The sequence below is a fragment of the Hyperolius riggenbachi genome, chromosome 8 (genome assembly GCF_040937935.1).
Source record: "Hyperolius riggenbachi isolate aHypRig1 chromosome 8, aHypRig1.pri, whole genome shotgun sequence".
Classification (NCBI taxonomy): domain Eukaryota; kingdom Metazoa; phylum Chordata; class Amphibia; order Anura; family Hyperoliidae; genus Hyperolius; species Hyperolius riggenbachi.
In genome coordinates this window covers 284,378,995-284,400,558 of record NC_090653.1, presented here as the reverse complement: position 1 = coordinate 284,400,558, position 21,564 = coordinate 284,378,995, and the positions used below count along the sequence as shown (strand labels likewise).

The window sequence follows — 21,564 nt, the reverse complement described above, 5'->3', positions numbered from 1 at the left end:
AAAACATGTGGGCACCAGTGCAACCACAAAACACTTACTGTATCATATGCAGGAGCTCACCACATCTATGACCAATGGTAGGATATCTGCCAGACAGTCCCATACATCAGGCAATTTTAGCGGCCGATTGACCTACCAAATCAATTATTATGATCTACTTGGTTGTAAACCGATGCTGCCAAGTGTAGTCCCAACCAACGATGCAACCAATTTCAGGCCAAAATAGTTGATTGCGCCTGATGCAAGATGTCAGGCTGAAGTTGGTTGAACTGGTGTGTGGCGGTACAGTGAGCAATTTCGGATTGAGTGACGAAAACACTGCTGCTGCCCTCTTTATGTATAAATGTGCCAACCTCCCCCCTTCCCGTGTGTGCATTTATACATTACCTGTCCTGTGTCAGCCTCTACACAGTGTCCGTAACCTCCAGGCAGCTCCCTGTACACGCCACCGACACATCTAACGTCAGACGCTATGCGCCAGTGGTGGATACGGAAAGCTGCCCAGAGGTTACGGACACTGCGTAGAGGCTGACACAGGACAGGTAATGGTATAAATGCACACACGGTGGGGGGGAGGGCACATTTATACATTAGGGGGGTAGCGGCAGCGGCAGGGCGAACATGACGGGCTCAGCCAATTCCCTGAAGATTTCATGCTGAAATCGGACGGGAATCGACCTGCAGTATGGGCAGCTTCGACAAAGAGTCAAATTTATCTCTAAGCAGATTTGATTATTAGAGATAAATTTGTCTCTTTATCAAATCTGCCCATAATCTTCTGATGTATGGGCACCTTTACAATTGTTTTACGTTCACATTCACAATATCTGAGAGCATATGTTCTTCCCATCTTGGTACCCCAGTACTGTCTCAGATGGGGCTGTTTAAAGCAGAAGTCTTTTCAGGCGCTTGCCTGGAGCGCCATGCCTATCAAAAGGTGCCACCACCCATTGCTACTAAGTACTTCAGTTCATTCATCTATTATTCTCCCCTTGCTGCAATGTTATGCACATGCCCAGTTCCACCAGTTCACCACCGACTTCTCGCTAGAGACGGCCCAAATAGTTCGCACGGAGAACTGTTCCCGGCGAACTTGGGCTGTTTACAGTTTGCGTTTAACACAATTTTTAAATCTCGTTTGCATTTTTGGTGCTATTTGATTGCTGCTGTGATTTATAGTTTTTATTATATTCATCAAAAAAGACAGGGATTTTGTCAAAAAATTATATTTTTAGCTTTCCGTGTTAACATTTTTCAAATAAAGTTAAATTTCTATACATGCCTTTGATAAAAAAAAAATAATCCAATAAGTGTATACTTATTGGCAGGGTTGCTCGAATGTACCAAAATTCGATTCGGGTACATTCAAATTCGGGTCTGGGGCAAATTCGGATTCGAATTTGATTGCGATCACCGAATTCGATTCGAATTCGGTTCATGTTCGGTAACAAAATTAGGGTAAAAATTTGTGTTCGTGAATTCGGATGCGTTTTTTTTTAAAGGGAAATCACATTTAAATAGGTGTAAAAAAAAAAAAAAAAAAGAGTGTGAGAACGCGGAAAAGCCGCCGCAAGTACTAAGAGTAAGGCGGCTGATTCCGCGTTCAACATGGCAGCTTGCGCGCAGGGACCTGCATTCACTGGCCTGACGGAACGTGGAGAAATCGCCGCATGCCCAGAGAACAGGGCTGCAGATTCCGCATCCGACGCGGCGGTTTGCACGCATAGGCCTACCTCCCTCAGTACTGCTGAATGCGGAGAAAATGCTGCACGCTTGGACAGCGGTGCGGCGGATTCCGCATCCAAAACAGCAGAGGCATTACAACACATGCCTGGCGTGGCTGGGACTGATAGTCCACACTGGTTCAGAAGGACGCGTGCGCGCGCGGAGAGGCAGAGCATTTATGACAGCCAGAGAGGTGTCAGCTGACCAGGCCGGTCAGCTGACAATTATTCCAGTTCTCATTGGTCCAGCACTTAGGGGAGGCGCAGGAGAGCGCTGGTGTATATATACTGGGTGCTGGTCATTTCTCTGGTGTCTGGCGTTGCGATCACTACGTGGTAGCACTCAGACCCTGTCAGTACCTGTGTTATTATCTAGACCAGTTTCGTGGGTGTCGATGATCAGGGAGCTCACACCTTAGTCTAGGAATTCTGTATTATTTGTGTTGTTATCTAGACCAGTTTCCAAGGTGTTGATGATCAAGGAACTCACACCTTAGTCTAGGAATTGTTGATTATTTGTTATGACCTTCTGCTTTCCTGACCATTCTTCTGATCTCTGATTTTGTACCTTTGTCATTCTGATACTCTGTTGCTGAACTCGGCTAGTCTCAAGATTCTGTATCTGTCTCCTGTTTCTGTACTTTATCTGTCCGTGTGTTGACGACCTGGCCTGCCCGACCTCGAGAACTATCTCACCTGTTGAGAGATAGTTCACAGATCTGTCAGTGACACCCCCTCATTGGTGTCACTCACGTTCTGTCCTTCCCACTCTCGGCCTGACTCCTCCCTTCGGAGAGTTCAGACCAACGGAAGGAACTTGCTGCAGAGCAATACTCCATATTGCTCTAGCACCTGATATCCAGGTGCGGTCCTCAAAGTATTACTGTTGCACCAAAACACTCTCATCCCTCAGGTGTCCAGAGGTTAGAGATATATCTGATTATCGGTGATACTGCAGATCATCAATAATCGGGTATATATCTGCATTCCCGGTGATACTGCAGATCGCCGGTAATCAGATCCTCTCTGTGTTACACCGATCGTTACAGAACGCCAGACCAAAAAACAAATGGATGCACACAGCCGTCTGGGCACACTTGCCACTTCAGTGGATAACATCAACCAAGTACTGGGTGGCCATCAGACTTTAATAGATGCACTGTCTGAATCAGTACGAACCCTCCAGACAGCTGTAGATGAAGTGCGATCCCCTCCTAGCACAGACATACGTATGCCTGTACCTGAAAAATTTTCTGGTCACAGATCTGACTTTCGAAATTTTAGGAGTAGAGTGTTGTCATACTTTGAGTTGAGACCTAGATCTTCAGGAACGATGACCCAAAGGGTCACATTTATTAAAACTTTGTTGTCCGGCGATTCTCAGACCTGGGCATACAGTCCTCCCACCGGAGATTTAGCTTTAACCTCCGTAGATGAATTTTTTAAGGCTATGGCAGTAATTTACGACGATCCAGACATTGCCTCGACTTCTGAGCGGAAACTCAAGTTGTTGCGTCAAGGCAAGAGTCCGGTCGAGGAGTATGCGGCCGAATTTAGGAGGTGGTCAGTTTCAGCCAGGTGGGACACCTATGCCCTTTTAGACTGTTTCTTATCAGGATTATCAGATGAGGTCTCAGACCTTATGTTAAGTCAGCCTGAACCAAAAACCGTTGATGAGGCCATTTCATCGGCCATCAGGATTGATCGCAGATTACGCTATCAAAGGCAGACCCTGGGTAGGAACAGTGTTAAAATGGTGTCCTACGCTGCGCCTCCTGTGACTCCATCTCCTCCCGTTTCACCTCCACCCGAGCCAATGCAGATTGGTCGGTCAAGACTGTCTCAGGTGGAGCGGAGACGCAGGATTTCTGAGCAATTGTGTCTTTATTGTGCAGAGGGGGGTCATAGAGAACGAAATTGCCCTAAGAAGTTGGGAAACGCTACTGCCTAGGAGTAGTTGGGGGTAATACCCTAGGCGTACAGCTTTTACCCCTAGAGGATAAGCGGTTACTTCTTCCTTGTATGATTACATGGGAGGATAAATTTGAAGTCTCTGAGGCCTTCATTGATTCAGGCTCAGCGGCTAATTTTATGGATTACGAATTTGCAAAAAAATTGGGTATTCTGCTCACCCCGGTAAAACCACCCCTCCAGGTTACGGCAGTGGATGATTCACCACTGCAGCGTAACCATCCTCTGTCCCAGACACCAGAGGTGGAAGTCACTATAGGGGTGCTGCATAGAGAGAAATTGCAGTTTTTTGTGTTGCGCATGACAACCTCCACAGTCATCCTTGGCATGCCGTGGTTACACCTTCACTCCCCTCAGATAAATTGAGCCACTGGTCAGCTAACGAGCTGGTCGGCCCGCTGTTTTCGTCGTTGTTTAGTGAGGGTGACCTTAGGCCAGACCAGGATTCATGTGGAGGGAGTTCCGGAACAATATGCTGAGTTTTCGGACGTGTTTTGTCCCAAAGCTGCCGATAAACTGCCTCCACATCGCCCTTTCGATTGCCCCATTGATCTCCGATCGGGTTGTATGCCCCCTAGAGGTCATCTGTACAATTTGTCTGGGCCAGAAAAGGTGGCCATGCAAGAATACATCCGTGAAAACTTAGCTAAAGGATTCATTCGCCCTTCCCGGTCGCCTGCCGGAGCAGGTTTCTTTTTTTGTAAAAAAGAAAGACGGAGGCCTTCGGCCATGCATTGATTACCGGGGACTGAATAAGATCACAGTCAGAAATCGTTACCCGTTACCTTTGACAGACGATTTATTCACCCAAGTCACCAATGCTAAGATTTTTTCCAAATTGGATTTGATTGGTGCATACAACTTGGTGCGGATCAGAGAGGGCGATGAATGGAAGACGGCCTTCAACACACCCGACGGGCATTACGAGTACCTGGTGATGCCCTTCGGGTTGTGTAACGCCCCGGCCGTCTTTCAGGAACTCATCAATGAAGTTTTCAGGGAGGTGTTGGGTAGATTTGTTTTAATATACCTGGATGATATACTAATCTTTTCAGACAACCTCTCTGAGCACAGGTCTCATGTCAAATTCGTGCTGCACAGTCTTAGACAAAACAGACTTTATGCCAAATTGGAGAAATGCATTTCTGAGGTGACATCTGTCGCTTTTCTGGGATATATAATTTCCACCTCGGGCCTTTCTATGGATCCCGCCAAAGTCTCTGCTGTCCTGGAATGGCCTCAGCCAGTAGGACTCAAATCCCTCCAGAGATTTTTAGGATTTGCTAATTACTACAGAAGGTTCATAAAGGGGTACTCCACTGTTGTAGCACCCCTCCCCAGTCTCACAAAGAAAGGGGCAGATACCAACCACTGGTCCCCCGAAGCCCTGGCTGCTTTCTCCACTTTGAAAGAACTGTTTTGCTCTGCACCCATTTTGAGACACGTAGACACCTCCTATCCATTTATTGTAGAGGTTGACGCCTCTGAAGTCGGGGTAGGGGCTGTGCTGTCTCAACGCTCTGGGCTGCAGGGAAGGTTACACCCGTGTGCCTATTTTTCTCGGAGGTTTTCACCGGCAGAGAAAAACTACGATCTAGGCAACAGGGAGCTCCTGGCCATTAAGTTGGCCTTTGAGTAGTGGCGTCATTGGCTAGAAGGAGCGATACGATTACAGTTTACACTGATCACAAAAATTTGGAATACATTGAGGGGGCTAAGAGATTGAGTCCCCGACAGGCTCGGTGGTCACTGTTTTTCTCGAGATTTAGATTTGTAATTACGTGTACTCCAGGGAGTAAAAACATTAAGGCGGATGCCTTGTCCAGATGTTTTGAGCCGGAGACAGCACAGCCCTCAGACCCAGAGACCATTGTCCCACAGAGAGTAGTGCGGGGAGTCACAGAAACCTGGAAAGACTGGACGGAGACTTTAGGTCCATTCCAGCAGGATGTCCCTGAGGGTAAGACTGAAGGGGTTATGTTTATACCACTGCCATTTCGTCTCCAGATTTTGCAATTGTTCCACTCGCACAAGAATGCTGGGCATCCGGGGGTTTCCAGAACACAAGACTTGGTGGCTAGGTGTGCTTGGTGGCCTTCTCTGGCAACAGACTGCAAGGAGTATGTTAGAGAGTGTGCAATGTGTGCTAAAAGCAAACCCTCCCGTCTGGCACCTGTGGGAACGTTGCAGCCTTTGCCCACCCCGAGTGAACCGTGGACCCATTTGTCCATGGATTTTGTGGGTGAGCTTCCGATTTCTGAAGGCATGTCGGTCATTTGGGAGGTAGTCGACCGTTTCAGTAAAATGGCCCATTTTGTGCCCTTTGAAAGGACTCTCCTCAGCCCAGGAGTTGGCCAATCTTTACATCATCCACGTTTTCCGACTGCATGGCATTCCGGAAAACATAGTGTCAGATCGGGGAGTCCAATTTGTTTCTAGATTTTGGAGAGCATTTTGTCATCAAATGGGCATGGAACTGTCATTTTCGTCGGGCTAACACCCACAGACAAATGGTCAGACGGAGAGGGTTAATCAATCTTTGGAACAGTTTTTAAGGTGTTATGTTGCGGATGCGCAAAATGATTGGGTCAAGTTCTTGCCATATGCAGAATTTGCGCACAATAATTTGAAAAGCTCTTCCTCTGGATTTTCTCCGTTTCAGGTGGTAACCGGAAAGTTGCCCAAGTTCTCCCCATTGCCAGTAGCTTCCACTCCGTTTCCAGCTCTGGAGGCTTGGAAAAAGTCATTTAGAGCCACTTGGGGAATCGTGAAAAGTAATTTGGAGAAGACTTTTCAAAGTCAGAAGGGTCAAGCTGACAAGAAACAATCCGTGGAGTGGAAGTTCCAACCAGGAGACCTGGTCTGGGTCTACACACGTCATTTGACCCTGAAACAACCCTCGCCCAAGTTAGGTCCCAGGTTTGTGGGCCCTATTTCTGTAACCAGGAAGATCAACAATGTTACTTATGCCATTGATCTTCCTGCCAGCATGCGTGGTGTAAGATCTTTTCATGTGTCCCTGCTTAAACCAGCAGTCCATGTGGGTGCCACTCCTCCTCCTCCTGGGATGGTAGACGACCAACCTGAGTACGAAGTAGAAAAGATTTTAGACTCACGGGTAGTGCAGAACTCAGTACAGTATCTAGTGCACTGGAAGGGGTATGGTATTGAGGAGAGAACATGGGTACCTGAGTGTCGCATGCATGCGGACAAATTAAGAAGGGAATTCCACGCTCGATATCCTGAGAAACCGGGTAGGAGCTGTCCGGAGTCCACTCCTCGGGGGGGGGGGGGGGGGGGGTACTGTGAGAAAACGCGGAAAAGCCGCCGCAAGTACTCAGAGTAAGGCGGCTGATTCCGCGTTCAACATGGCAGCTTGCGCGCAGGGACCTGCATTCACAGGCCTGACGGAACGCGGAGAAACCGCCGCATGCCCAGAGAACAGGGCGGCGGATTCCGCGTCCGACGCGGCGGTTTGCACGCATAGGCCTACCTCCCTCAGTACTGCTGAATGCGGAGAAAACGCTGCACGCTTGGACAGCGGTGCGGCGGATTCCGCATCCAAAACAGCAGAGGCATTACAACACATGCCTGGTGTGGCTGGGACTGATAGTCCACACTGGTTCAGAAGGACGCGTGCGCACGCGGAGAGGCAGAGCATTTATGACAGCCAGAGAGGTGTCAGCTGACCAGGCCGGTCAGCTGACAATTATTCCAGTTCTCATTGGTCCAGCACTTAGGGGAGGCGCAGGAGAGCGCTGGTGTGTATATACTGGGTGCTGGTCATTTCTCTGGTGTCTGGCGTTGCGATCACTACATGGTAGCACTCAGACCCTGTCAGTATCTGTGTTATTATCTAGACCAGTTTCGTGGGTGTTGATGATCAGGGAGCTTACACCTTAGTCTAGGAATTCTGTATTATTTGTGTTGTTATCTAGACCAGTTTCCAAGGTGTTGATGATCAAGGAACTCACACCTTAGTCTAGGAATTGTTGATTATTTGTTATGACCTTCTGCTTTCCTGACCATTCTTCTGATCTCTGATTTTGTACCTTTGTCATTCTGATACTCTGTTGCTGAACTCGGCTAGTCTCAAGATTCTGTATCTGTCTCCTGTTTCTGTACTTTATCTGTCCGTGTGTTGACGACCTGGCCTGCCCGACCTCGAGAACTATCTCACCTGTTGAGAGATAGTTCACAGATCTGTCAGTGACACCCCCTCATTGGTGTCACTCACGTTCTGTCCTTCCCACTCTCGGCCTGACTCCTCCCTGCGGAGAGTTCAGACCAACGGAAGGAACTTGCTGCAGAGCAATACTCCATATTGCTCTAGCACCTGATATCCAGGTGCGGTCCTCAAAGTATTACTGTTGCACCAAAACACTCTCATCCCTCAGGTGTCCAGAGGTTAGAGATATATCTGATTATCGGTGATACTGCAGATCATCAATAATCGGGTATATATCTGCATTCCCGGTGATACTGCAGATCGCCGGTAATCAGATCCTCTCTGTGTTACACCGATCGTTACAGAGAGGGAAAACTTTTTTCTGGATTTCTTGTTTATTCTTCTTCACCGTCTTCACCGTCTTCTTTTTGTTCTCTCAATCTTTTTCTTCACCGTCTTCTTTTTCTGTTTTACCATCTTCTTTCTCGTCATCAATCATTACTATCATCTTGATCATCTTCTTCTTCACTGGCATCAGGTTCTTCTTCTTCAATTGGTTTTTCATCTTCTTCTTCACCTGGTTCTTTTGCGTCTTCTTATTCTCCTTCTTCATCATCATCTGGTTCTTCTTCTTCATCATCTGGTTCTTCTTCTTCATCATCTGGTTCTTCTTCGTCATCATCTGGTTCTTCTTCTTCTTCATCATCATCATCATCATCATCTGATTCTTCTTCTTCACCTGTTTTTTCTTCACCTGGTACTTCTTCTTCATCATCTGTTTCTTCTTCTTCTTGTTCATCTAGTTCTTCTTCTTCACCTGGTTCTTCTTCTTCTTCTTCTTCTTCTTCTTCATCTGGTTCTTCTTCTTCACCTGGTTCTTCTTCTTCACCTGGTTCTTCTTCTTCTTCTTGTTCTTCTTCTTCACCTGGTTCTTCTTCTTCTTCACCTGGTTCTTCTTCTTCTTCTTCACCTGGTTCTTTTTCTTCTTCACATGGTTATTCTTCTTCTTCTTCACCGTCCACCACCATCTTTTTTTTGTTTCGTGTTCATATTCTTCCTCTTGAACCCAACGTAATGCTTTTTCCCTTACAGAAGTGTACTGTTGTAAAATTTTATCTTCAACACCAGCATAGCTAAATTTGTGGCGTAATAGCTAGTGGCACATGGCAGCAGCGCATAATTCTGTGGACCCTGGCGGTGGGAACACAGACAGCAGGAGGATAAATACAGCAGCAGCAGAAGCAGAAGGAGGAGTGACGTGTGGCAGCAGGCAATATAACGGGGCCATGGTACTTAGCGTTGGTAGTAAAACGGCTGTAAATAAAGACAGCAAGATCAGGAGGTTCCGGACAGCAGTCGTGAAGCCCACATTGTGTCCAATGCACAACTGGAACAGCACCGTTTTCAACCCAGACACCTCTGATTTTTTTTTTTTACAACAGTATATAGCTATTGTAGTGGCGTAATAGCTAGTAGCGCATGGCAGCGGCGCATAAGTCTGTGGACCCTGGCTGTGGGAACACAGACAGGCATGAGGATAAATACAGCAGCAGAGGCAGGAGGAGTGACGTGTGGCAGCAGGCAATGTAATCTGTGGACCCTGGTGGTGGGAACACAAACAGCAGGATGATGAAAATCAATTCAGCGCTGCGTAATAAGTTGGCGCTTTATAAATACTATAAATAAATAAATACATACATAAATAAATAAATTCATAAATAAATTTGGAGCTTGTGGTGCTCAACGCTCCTGTGGTATTGTTTGTGGCTGAGGGGAGGAGGAGAACTTACCTGACATACCTGAGGTAGAGCAAGAGGAGTTGTGCAGATGGTGTCTTTCATACTGTCCAGCCTGTTAAGGGACACCCGTATGAAAAAACTCAAGGGGAATGACAATTACTGGGTGGCCACGCTACTAGACCTTCGGTATAGGCACAAAGTGACGGAGATGTTACCAACTCACCTGAAGGCAGAAGGATGCTGCACTTGCAGAACAAGCTGGCAATTATGCTTTACAGTGCATTTAAGGGTGATGTCACAGCACAACGGAATAAAGGTACCACTGCCAGTAAACCTTCTCCCATGTCAGGGGCGTTTCTAGGGTCCTTGGAGATCGGGGGCACCTGTGGGCACCAGGTGCGGAGGCACAGGCAAAAAATGGGCGTGGCCATGGGTGGGGCCAAATTTACATGAACTTAGCAGCGGTGTAAGCTACAGATAACAGGCCTGCCCATCGAAATATTGTCCTTTACTTAGATAATTTACAATCAGTATAGGCATAGATCAAGTTGAAAATAAACTGTGAAGCTAAACAATTTCATCCATCCTACTCCTGAAAAATGTATTCAATTTTTTAGAACCTCCCAGTTTTATTTTCTGTTTTAAAAAGCTAAAAAAAGTAGGTTTAATGCTATTGTCTCATATGATAAGGATTCAGCTTTTCCCATAGTCTCGCAGTTAGCAATCATGTGACCCCCAACAAGACAAATTCAGCAATCATGAGGCCCCCAACAAATCATGAGGCCCCCAACAAGACAAATTCAGCAATCTTGAGGCCCCCAACAAATCATAAGGCTCCCAACAAGACAAATTCAGCAGTCATGAGGCACATAAATAGACAGCATTTCACATAAATAGGCAGAATGTCCCCTTAATATGGTAGCCCCCAAGTTAGGTAGAGAGTGACAGAGACCCCCAGGTTAGCTAGTGACTGACAGGCGCCTCCAGTTAGGTAGTGAGTGACAGGGACCCCGATAGTGAGTGACAGGGAGCCCCTTTAGGGAGTGAGTGAGTGCCAGGGAGCCCCTTTAGGGAGTGAGTGAGTGCCAGGGAGCCCCTTTAGGAAGTGAGTGAGTGCCAGGGAGCCCCTTTAGGGAGTGAGTGAGTGCCAGGGAGCCCCTTTAGGGAGTGAGTGAGTGCCAGGGAGCCCCTTTAGGGAGTGAGTGAGTCCCAGGGAGCCCCTTTAGGGAGTGAGTGAGTGCCAGGGAGCCCCTTTAGGAAGTGAGTGCCAGGGAGCCCCTTTAGGAAGTGAGTGAGTGCCAGGGAGCCCCTTTAGGGAGTGAGTGAGTGCCAGGGAGCCCCTTTAGGGAGTGAGTGAGTGCCAGGGAGCCCCTTTAGGGAGTGAGTGAGTGCCAGGGAGCCCCTTTAGGGAGTGAGTGAGTGCCAGGGAGCCCCTTTAGGGAGTGAGTGAGTGCCAGGGAGCCCCTTTAGGGAGTGAGTGCCAGGGAGCCCCTTTAGGGAGTGAGTGAGTGCCAGGGAGCCCCTTTAGGGAGTGAGTGAGTGCCAGGGAGCCCCTTTAGGAAGTGAGTGCGTGCCAGGGAGCCCCTTTAGGGAGTGAGTGAGTGCCAGGGAGCCCCTTTAGGGAGAGAGTGAGTGCCAGGGAGCCCCTTTAGGGAGTGAGTGAGTGCCAGGGAGCCCCTTTAGGGAGTGAGTGAGTGCCAGGGAGCCCCTTTAGGCAGTGAGTGAGTGCCAGGGAGCCCCTTTAGGGAGTGAGTGAGTGCCAGGGAGCCCCTTTAGGGAGTGAGTGAGTGCCAGGGAGCCCCTTTAGGAAGTGAGTGAGTGCCAGGGAGCCCCTTTAGGGAGTGAGTGAGTGCCAGGGAGCCCCTTTAGGGAGTGAGTGAGTGCCAGGGAGCCCCTTTAGGGAGTGAGTGAGTGCCAGGGAGCCCCTTTAGGGAGTGAGTGAGTGCCAGGGAGCCCCTTTAGGGAGTGAGTGAGTGCCAGGGAGCCCCTTTAGGAAGTGAGTGAGTGCCAGGGAGCCCCTTTAGAAAGTGAGTGAGTACCAGGGAGCCCCTTTAGGGAGTGAGTGAGTGCCAGGGAGCCCCTTTAGGGAGTGAGTGAGTGCCAGGGAGCCCCTTTAGGGAGTGAGTGAGTGCCAGGGAGCCCCTTTAGGGAGTGAGTGAGAGCCAGGGAGCCCCTTTATGGAGTGAGTGAGTGCCAGGGAGCCCCTTTAGGGAGTGAGTGAGTGCCAGGGAGCCCCTTTCGGGAGTGAGTGAGTGCCAGGGAGCCCCTTTAGGAAGTGAGTAAGTGCCAGGGAGGCCCCCCTCTAGCCGCCGCTCCCCCCCCCCATACCTTGCAGCAGACCTCAGGATCAGCGGCGACCCGACCAGTAAGAGCCGGCTCGCCACCTGATCCTGAGGTCTGAGAGACGCGGCGGCGGTGGCGGAGGCGGCGGCTGGAGAGAGCCGCTGAGATCCGTGGCACCCCAGAACAGATTGGAAAAATCTATTAACCCTTCGCACACTCACATGCAAATGTTCACACAATTGCATTCACAGATTCACTCATCCAGGCACAACTGTTATCCCTACAGCTAAATTAAAAGCCAGGGTTTTAGTTCACAGAAGAATGCATTCTTATGCTTAATCACCTATACTGCGCAGAAGTACCCAGGTAAACATAGGTGTCCTAACTCTGGCCCTGTAACATGCATAGTGCAGACATGCAAACACATTCATTGCATCAAACCTATCAATGGATTAGGAGCACACATCCTAACTTCCTCTCCTGGGAAAGACAGTGCATCTTACCAATCGCACAAGGGAGCTAATGTTATGTGTCCATGTGCACAATGCGCATACACCAGCATAAGCTGTCTGCATGCTGACAAACATACAGGGGAAGGGAGAGTGCACCGAATTGGACCCTAGCCACAGGGGTCAATGATAAGAATAAACATACATATATCCAGGCACATCGCCTCTAGTTAGGACATTAAATAAATTATTAGGGAAAGGGAGGTGCTGAAGGGGGTGTGGCTAGAAAACAGCAAAAATCTATTAACCCTTCGCACACTCACATGCAAATGTTCACACAATTGCATTCACAGATTCACTCATCCAGGCACAACTGTTATCCCTACAGCTAAATTAAAAGCCAGGGTTTTAGTTCACAGAAGAATGCATTCTTATGCTTAATCACCTATACTGCGCAGAAGTACCCAGGTAAACATAGGTGTCCTAACTCTGGCCCTGTAACATGCATAGTGCAGACATGCAAACACATTCATTGCATCAAACCTATCAATGGATTAGGAGCACACATCCTAACTTCCTCTCCTGGGAAAGACAGTGCATCTTACCAATCGCACAAGGGAGCTAATGTTATGTGTCCATGTGCACAATGCGCATACACCAGCATAAGCTGTCTGCATGCTGACAAACATACAGGGGAAGGGAGAGTGCACCGAATTGGACCCTAGCCACAGGGGTCAATGATAAGAATAAACATACATATATCCAGGCACATCGCCTCTAGTTAGGACATTAAATAAATTATTAGGGAAAGGGAGGTGCTGAAGGGGGTGTGGCTAGAAAACAGCAAAAATCTATTAACCCTTCGCACACTCACATGCAAATGTTCACACAATTGCATTCACAGATTCACTCATCCAGGCACAACTGTTATCCCTACAGCTAAATTAAAAGCCAGGGTTTTAGTTCACAGAAGAATGCATTCTTATGCTTAATCACCTATACTGCGCAGAAGTACCCAGGTAAACATAGGTGTCCTAACTCTGGCCCTGTAACATGCATAGTGCAGACATGCAAACACATTCATTGCATCAAACCTATCAATGGATTAGGAGCACACATCCTAACTTCCTCTCCTGGGAAAGACAGTGCATCTTACCAATCGCACAAGGGAGCTAATGTTATGTGTCCATGTGCACAATGCGCATACACCAGCATAAGCTGTCTGCATGCTGACAAACATACAGGGGAAGGGAGAGTGCACCGAATTGGACCCTAGCCACAGGGGTCAATGATAAGAATAAACATACATATATCCAGGCACATCGCCTCTAGTTAGGACATTAAATAAATTATTAGGGAAAGGGAGGTGCTGAAGGGGGTGTGGCTAGAAAACAGCAAAAATCTATTAACCCTTCGCACACTCACATGCAAATGTTCACACAATTGCATTCACAGATTCACTCATCCAGGCACAACTGTTATCCCTACAGCTAAATTAAAAGCCAGGGTTTTAGTTCACAGAAGAATGCATTCTTATGCTTAATCACCTATACTGCGCAGAAGTACCCAGGTAAACATAGGTGTCCTAACTCTGGCCCTGTAACATGCATAGTGCAGACATGCAAACACATTCATTGCATCAAACCTATCAATGGATTAGGAGCACACATCCTAACTTCCTCTCCTGGGAAAGACAGTGCATCTTACCAATCGCACAAGGGAGCTAATGTTATGTGTCCATGTGCACAATGCGCATACACCAGCATAAGCTGTCTGCATGCTGACAAACATACAGGGGAAGGGAGAGTGCACCGAATTGGACCCTAGCCACAGGGGTCAATGATAAGAATAAACATACATATATCCAGGCACATCGCCTCTAGTTAGGACATTAAATAAATTATTAGGGAAAGGGAGGTGCTGAAGGGGGTGTGGCTAGAAAACAGCAAAAATCTATTAACCCTTCGCACACTCACATGCAAATGTTCACACAATTGCATTCACAGATTCACTCATCCAGGCACAACTGTTATCCCTACAGCTAAATTAAAAGCCAGGGTTTTAGTTCACAGAAGAATGCATTCTTATGCTTAATCACCTATACTGCGCAGAAGTACCCAGGTAAACATAGGTGTCCTAACTCTGGCCCTGTAACATGCATAGTGCAGACATGCAAACACATTCATTGCATCAAACCTATCAATGGATTAGGAGCACACATCCTAACTTCCTCTCCTGGGAAAGACAGTGCATCTTACCAATCGCACAAGGGAGCTAATGTTATGTGTCCATGTGCACAATGCGCATACACCAGCATAAGCTGTCTGCATGCTGACAAACATACAGGGGAACGGAGAGTGCACCGAATTGGACCCTAGCCACAGGGGTCAATGATAAGAATAAACATACATATATCCAGGCACATCGCCTCTAGTTAGGACATAAAATAAATTATTAGGGAAAGGGAGGTGCTGAAGGGGGTGTGGCTAGAAAACAGCAAAAATCTATTAACCCTTCGCACACTCACATGCAAATGTTCACACAATTGCATTCACAGATTCACTCATCCAGGCACAACTGTTATCCCTACAGCTAAATTAAAAGCCAGGGTTTTAGTTCACAGAAGAATGCATTCTTATGCTTAATCACCTATACTGCGCAGAAGTACCCAGGTAAACATAGGTGTCCTAACTCTGGCCCTGTAACATGCATAGTGCAGACATGCAAACACATTCATTGCATCAAACCTATCAATGGATTAGGAGCACACATCCTAACTTCCTCTCCTGGGAAAGACAGTGCATCTTACCAATCGCACAAGGGAGCTAATGTTATGTGTCCATGTGCACAATGCGCATACACCAGCATAAGCTGTCTGCATGCTGACAAACATACAGGGGAAGGGAGAGTGCACCGAATTGGACCCTAGCCACAGGGGTCAATGATAAGAATAAACATACATATATCCAGGCACATCGCCTCTAGTTAGGACATTAAATAAATTATTAGGGAAAGGGAGGTGCTGAAGGGGGTGTGGCTAGAAAACAGCAAAAATCTATTAACCCTTCGCACACTCACATGCAAATGTTCACACAATTGCATTCACAGATTCACTCATCCAGGCACAACTGTTATCCCTACAGCTAAATTAAAAGCCAGGGTTTTAGTTCACAGAAGAATGCATTCTTATGCTTAATCACCTATACTGCGCAGAAGTACCCAGGTAAACATAGGTGTCCTAACTCTGGCCCTGTAACATGCATAGTGCAGACATGCAAACACATTCATTGCATCAAACCTATCAATGGATTAGGAGCACACATCCTAACTTCCTCTCCTGGGAAAGACAGTGCATCTTACCAATCGCACAAGGGAGCTAATGTTATGTGTCCATGTGCACAATGCGCATACACCAGCATAAGCTGTCTGCATGCTGACAAACATACAGGGGAAGGGAGAGTGCACCGAATTGGACCCTAGCCACAGGGGTCAATGATAAGAATAAACATACATATATCCAGGCACATCGCCTCTAGTTAGGACATTAAATAAATTATTAGGGAAAGGGAGGTGCTGAAGGGGGTGTGGCTAGAAAACAGCAAAAATCTATTAACCCTTCGCACACTCACATGCAAATGTTCACACAATTGCATTCACAGATTCACTCATCCAGGCACAACTGTTATCCCTACAGCTAAATTAAAAGCCAGGGTTTTAGTTCACAGAAGAATGCATTCTTATGCTTAATCACCTATACTGCGCAGAAGTACCCAGGTAAACATAGGTGTCCTAACTCTGGCCCTGTAACATGCATAGTGCAGACATGCAAACACATTCATTGCATCAAACCTATCAACCCTTCAGCACCTCCCTTTCCCTAATAATTTATTTAATGTCCTAACTAGAGGCGATGTGCCTGGATATATGTATGTTTATTCCAGAACAGATTGGGGGCACGTGCCACGCTAAAATAGGGCTAGCGACGCCCCTGTCCCATGTCCACGCAGGCAAGGACAGGACGCTCTAGCAATCTCATGGTAATGTCGGACATGCGGACATTCTTTAGTCCAACGCCTTGCCTTAGCGCTAACGGATCCACCCTCCACCAACGCCTCGACCGGCAGGTAGCCGACTACCTGGCCTTAACCTCCTTAGCGTTCTGGACGAGCTGAGATTGTCCAGTAACTCCGCTGTGCACCGCTCTGGCCCTGGTGGGCCGATTTGCACAATTTTTTTTTCAAACACGCAGCTAGCACTTTGCTAGCTGCGTGTTTGTTTCGATCGCCGCCGCTCGCCGCCAATCTGCCGCTACCCGCCGTGAAATAGGGCCCCCGCCCGCAGACCCCTTGCGCAGCCTGGCCAATCACCGCCAGGCTACGCTATGGGGTGGACCGGGACTCCCTGTGTTGTCATGACGTCCACGACGTCACTCCATTCATCGCCATGGCGATGGGGGAAGCCCTAAAGGGATTTCCTGATGGGCATGATCGCCGGCGGTGATAGGAAGGGTGGGAGGGAGGGAGCAGGGAATCATGTAGCTAGCGATACATGATGAAAAAAAAAATGGGCAAAAAAAACCCTCCCGAGTGGCCGCGGGAATCAGAACGCCTAGCAGGTTAAGTGTGGCTGTAGACACTGTGAGCAGTGATGAACCCCTGCACTACTGGGTGCCAGGGCCGGATTTGTACTTTTCACCGCCCAAGGCCAACTATACCGTCTGTTTGGTTGTTATCTCTGTGTGCCCCAATGAGAATTCTACTTACTTTCCCTCCTTGGATGTCAGTTGTCACAGATGACTATTTTAGTAATATGCGTATAGATTATAAGTTATGTTTTCCTTAAGAACTTTTATGTTATGTTTGTTATCTCATTAATGATGGAACCATTGTGTCACCATGAGAGCTAGGCTGAAGTGTACCTGCAGGATACAGCTTACAGGTCTTGCAGGGACGACACAAGTACAGGACAGGGAGTTTGAAGGTGAAATCTGTTCTTGTAGATATGGATGGCTTCATGGAATAGCTTTACTGCCCCTCACTGAGCCGCCCCTAAATTTCTGGTGCCCTAGGCCATGGCCTATGTGGCCTTGCCAGAAATCCGGCCCTGCTGGGTGCGCAGGCTTTACCTGTGGCCAGAGCTGTCACAATTTGTCATCCAACTTCTGTCTTGCCCTGCCTCAAGCGTCCTGTCAGAAAGGACCTTCAGTACAGCTGGAGGCATTGTCACCGAGAAGTCGCCTAGGTCACAAAAGTGTTCAGTACCTCACCTTTATCAAAATGAATGAAGCATGGATCCCGGAAGGTTACTGCCCGCCCGAAGACTAAGTCAGTCCCCACACAGCATCTCTGCCTGCAGGCCGCTTGACTGCCACCACCAACAGGGTCCACCAGGACTCCAGGCGGATTCCTGAATTTTTAAGGCTGCTGCTAGCAGTGGCCGCTATAATAATTTTTCTGGCTAATTTTTCTGGCTGCACTGCAGCTGTAACAACAAAACAAAAGGCATGTACATGTCTCAATTCCCCTTTGTGATCGTTACCTTGCCACGGTGAAGGGGCTTGCATATCACAATGAAGCAATGACCGCAATGAAGCAATATGAGTGTGTTGGGGTTGGGGGCACACCTGACCCAAGTAGATAAATAATAAGGATGTTGCTTCATTGTGGACAGACCAAATTCGATCAGCTGTACACTTAGTCACTGTTGTTCTGTCATTCAGCTACCTCAGCCTGACCATATGGGCTTGAAAACCGCCATCGCCTGCACTCTGGCCATGGTGCGCACCAGTCCAGCACTGCCGTCACTACACAAACAGCTGTTTGCAGTGCATTACTCAGTGAGTTTAGTCTGTCAGTGTCAAGCAGTACACTAATTACACTACCTGATTGATGTATACACATGCAAGATGTTTTAAAATACTTTAGGCCTCCAATTTAGCAATAAAATGTGATTTCTGCCCTTAAAACGCTGCTGTGCATCAAATCCAGATTTTTCCCGGGGACTTTTGGCGTGTATCCCACTCCGCCATGCCCCCCTCCAGGTGTTAGACCCCTTAAAAAATCTTTGCCATCACTTTTGTGGCCATCATAAATGTTTCTAATTTTCAAAGGTCGCCTCCTGATTGAAGTCTATTGCGGTTCGCGGAAGTTCGCATGTTCGCAAACTTTTGCGGAAAAAAATCGGAAGTTCGAACCATCTCTAGTTGGGACCATGTCACTTTAATTTTTTTTTTTCACTTTCAAAACTTTTTTGTATTCTTAACTTTATTGAATGATTGTTGCTATTAGCTGGCAGTGAGCTAGCAGCTGTGAACATGCACTCTCATGGCAGGCGGCCGCTTTTAATGCAGGATGTAGATTCTATGTCCTAGAGCATACAGCAGCACTAATTAGGGTGTAGAATCTACGTCCTGGAATGTAAACTAGTTAATTGCTGGAGACCGCATCACGCCGATGGGCGTGGCCGTGGCGGGAGCCCCACGACCGCCTAATGCTGATTGGCGTAAAGTCCTGGGGCTTTGTTTTGCAGGAGATGATCCGCATCTCCTGCTTGGTAGGCGGAGTGGAGGCTGTCCCCTCCAGAGGCTCTGGGGTGAAGCCTATGACAGCTGATCATGGGGATTGGCTGATGGGGAGAGGGAGGGAGGGGGGAATTTTATATATATATATATATATATATATATATATATATATATATATATATATATATATATATATATATATATATATATATATATATATATATTATTTAAATTAAACATATAAATATAAATAAACAAACATTTGGGGGCGATCTGACCCCATCAACAGAGAGCTTTGCTGGTGGGGAGGAAAGGGGGGGAATCACTTGTGTGCTGAGTTGTGTGGCCGTGCAGCTTGGCCTTAAAGCTGCAGTGGCCTATTTTACAAAAACTGGTCTGCTCTTTAGGGGGGCCTGTGGTCCTAAAGTAATTAATATATACCAATATTTTATTATGATAATTAATTCTGTTTACACTTTAAAAACTAAGTATATCAATAGATATTAACGATAATTTTATTAGCACAAGCAGGCGTACATTTGTCCTCGCTCTTCTATTTTATGCACGCGGAACAACTTACTGTACTTTGAGTGATTATTTTCCTTGCAAATGTGCTGAAAGGTCATTTAAAACAGTTATGAGAAGTTTTGTGAATTGACTCCAATGTGTGATAAAAAGCAAACTGCTGTTTTTTTCCCCCACAGCAGAAAACCACACATTACTCCCACTGCACTGCGATTCTGCATTGGGAAGCATCGTGTGCGTTTTCCTGTGCGTTTTCCTGTGCATTTTCACACTTGGGAAAAACAGATGAGATTTTGGCAAATGTCAGTGATGAGCGAAAATGGCAATATTCTTTTTGCATTCATTTTCTCGAAAATGATGTGAAGTGCAACTTTTGAGTGAAAGTCCCTTTAAAAAATTATGTTTGCCCTTTTTTGCAGTAAAATATAATTTCTTGCAGTAAAAATTTTGATGGTAAAAATATCACTTTTTCACATTTTCGTAGTAAAAATATTCATTTACAGGGTATTTTTGTAAATATTTTCTTGAGATCAAAAATAGCATTTTCGATGCAAAAATGACCGTGGCTTAAATTTGCAAGCAACAGTGGCAAGCATGACCCCTGCCTTTGAGATGTAATTGTTATTTTATCTGCAGCTACTGTGTGACTGTACCCCGAAGCTGGATAGTAGGGGAACCACAAAAATTCACAGCCAAAGTTTATCGAAGAAGGGGAGGCTACGTAACAAGGGTACAGATTTATCGGGATGAAAATGGCACCTTTGATTCCCAGAAGCCGACTATAGTTTATGAAGAAAAGTGGGGTGATGCTGATTACTTAGCATCGTTACTGAGTTACCCGGACAAAAATGTCACCTTCGATACCCAGAAGCTAATATTTGACGAACCATATAGTCTACAAGAACACGTCACTCTGTTGGTAAGTGGGATTGCGCCATCATTCTTTACTGATAACATGTAAAGGTCTCCTATCCTGCCAGGAAATATCTGTGATTCTGGCACTGTGATGGCTATAGAGAACAAATTACTGATCAAGGGGTCATAATGGAACATACATTAAAATCTTATATTTATTTCATTTATTGAAGTCTTAGTTCAGCCTCCCAGATTTTTTGTTGTCAGAAAAAAAGAGAATACGAAAAAAGTCAAAATATTTGAAAAAGTCAGTCATGTAACTCAGAAATGCCTCTGGAAATTGTGGATCTTACAGCAGCGTGGGTGTTCCCCGGCTGGTGAATACCGCTTACTGCCCAGCCCCTCCCTTTGAAAGATTTACTCTTTGTGGTCAGCACTTTAGCTCAGCAGATTCCTATCATAAATCACAGTGAGCTATTGCTGAAGTGCTGGACTCAAAGCATAATACTAAGGATGGTCGAAAATACTGAATTTGCTGGAATTCCAGATTCTACCTTGTAATTCTGAATTCCATTTTTGTGGAACTCTGCTGAAATTCTACCATTTTACATTGCTAGTAGTGTTGGGCGAACACCTAGATGTTCGGGTTCGCGAACGTTCGCCGAACATCGCCGCGATGTTCGGGTGTTCGCGCCGAACTCCGAACATAATGGAAGTAAATGGGGACTGTGGAAGTCACTTACTTACCAATACACCAAGATTTCAAAAATAAGTCAGGAGATGAAAAGAAAAACAACTTATGGCTTTATTCAAAAATGGCACATGTATACATGAGGGAAACCCAGTTAAGCCTAGCAAAAGGGTCAAGGCAGTTTAAGGTTTCTGATTCAACTTCCGCTGTGCACCAGTTCTTATACTCCAAATTACGTGGTCATGATGTAATTTATTTGTCCAATAATAATGTGTGTCTCCGAGAGTTTTCTTCTTTCACTCCAAGAGGGCGGAGAATTCCCACAGCCTTGCACCTGGTCTGGACTACAGCACACAATCTCTCCGGCATCCTGTTCCCATAGTTATTTTCAAGGCCTTTACTAGTGTGTCTTGAACCATCCCCCGATGGGAGGTTGCAGTACCAAGCACGCCATATCAGATTAGAAATTCCTGAGAAGACAAAAAACTCACACAGTACCAGGTCTTGGCTAGAGCATGTCTGTAATGAAAGAATCTAAGACTAACTTTAAAGGGTAACTCTATTCATCTGAATCATCTGTGTTACATTGGCCTTATTAAACATTGGTGTCACCTTATATCTATTAAGTGCATATATATG

General features: G+C 46.5%; 1 protein-coding gene across 3 annotated transcripts in view; it reads left to right on the top strand.

Annotated features, from left to right (window-relative positions):
• Positions 1-21,564, top strand: part of LOC137528588 (uncharacterized) — a 284,000-nt gene that overhangs the window by 28,538 nt on the left and 233,898 nt on the right. The window contains exon 4 of one of the 3 annotated variants that reach the window (XM_068249934.1): positions 20,016-20,298. The exons of the other annotated variants lie outside the window; for them this stretch is intronic. The gene's annotated coding sequence lies outside the window, so the exon portion shown is untranslated. The remainder of the gene's footprint in view (positions 1-20,015; positions 20,299-21,564) is intronic. 3 annotated transcript variants of the gene reach the window in all.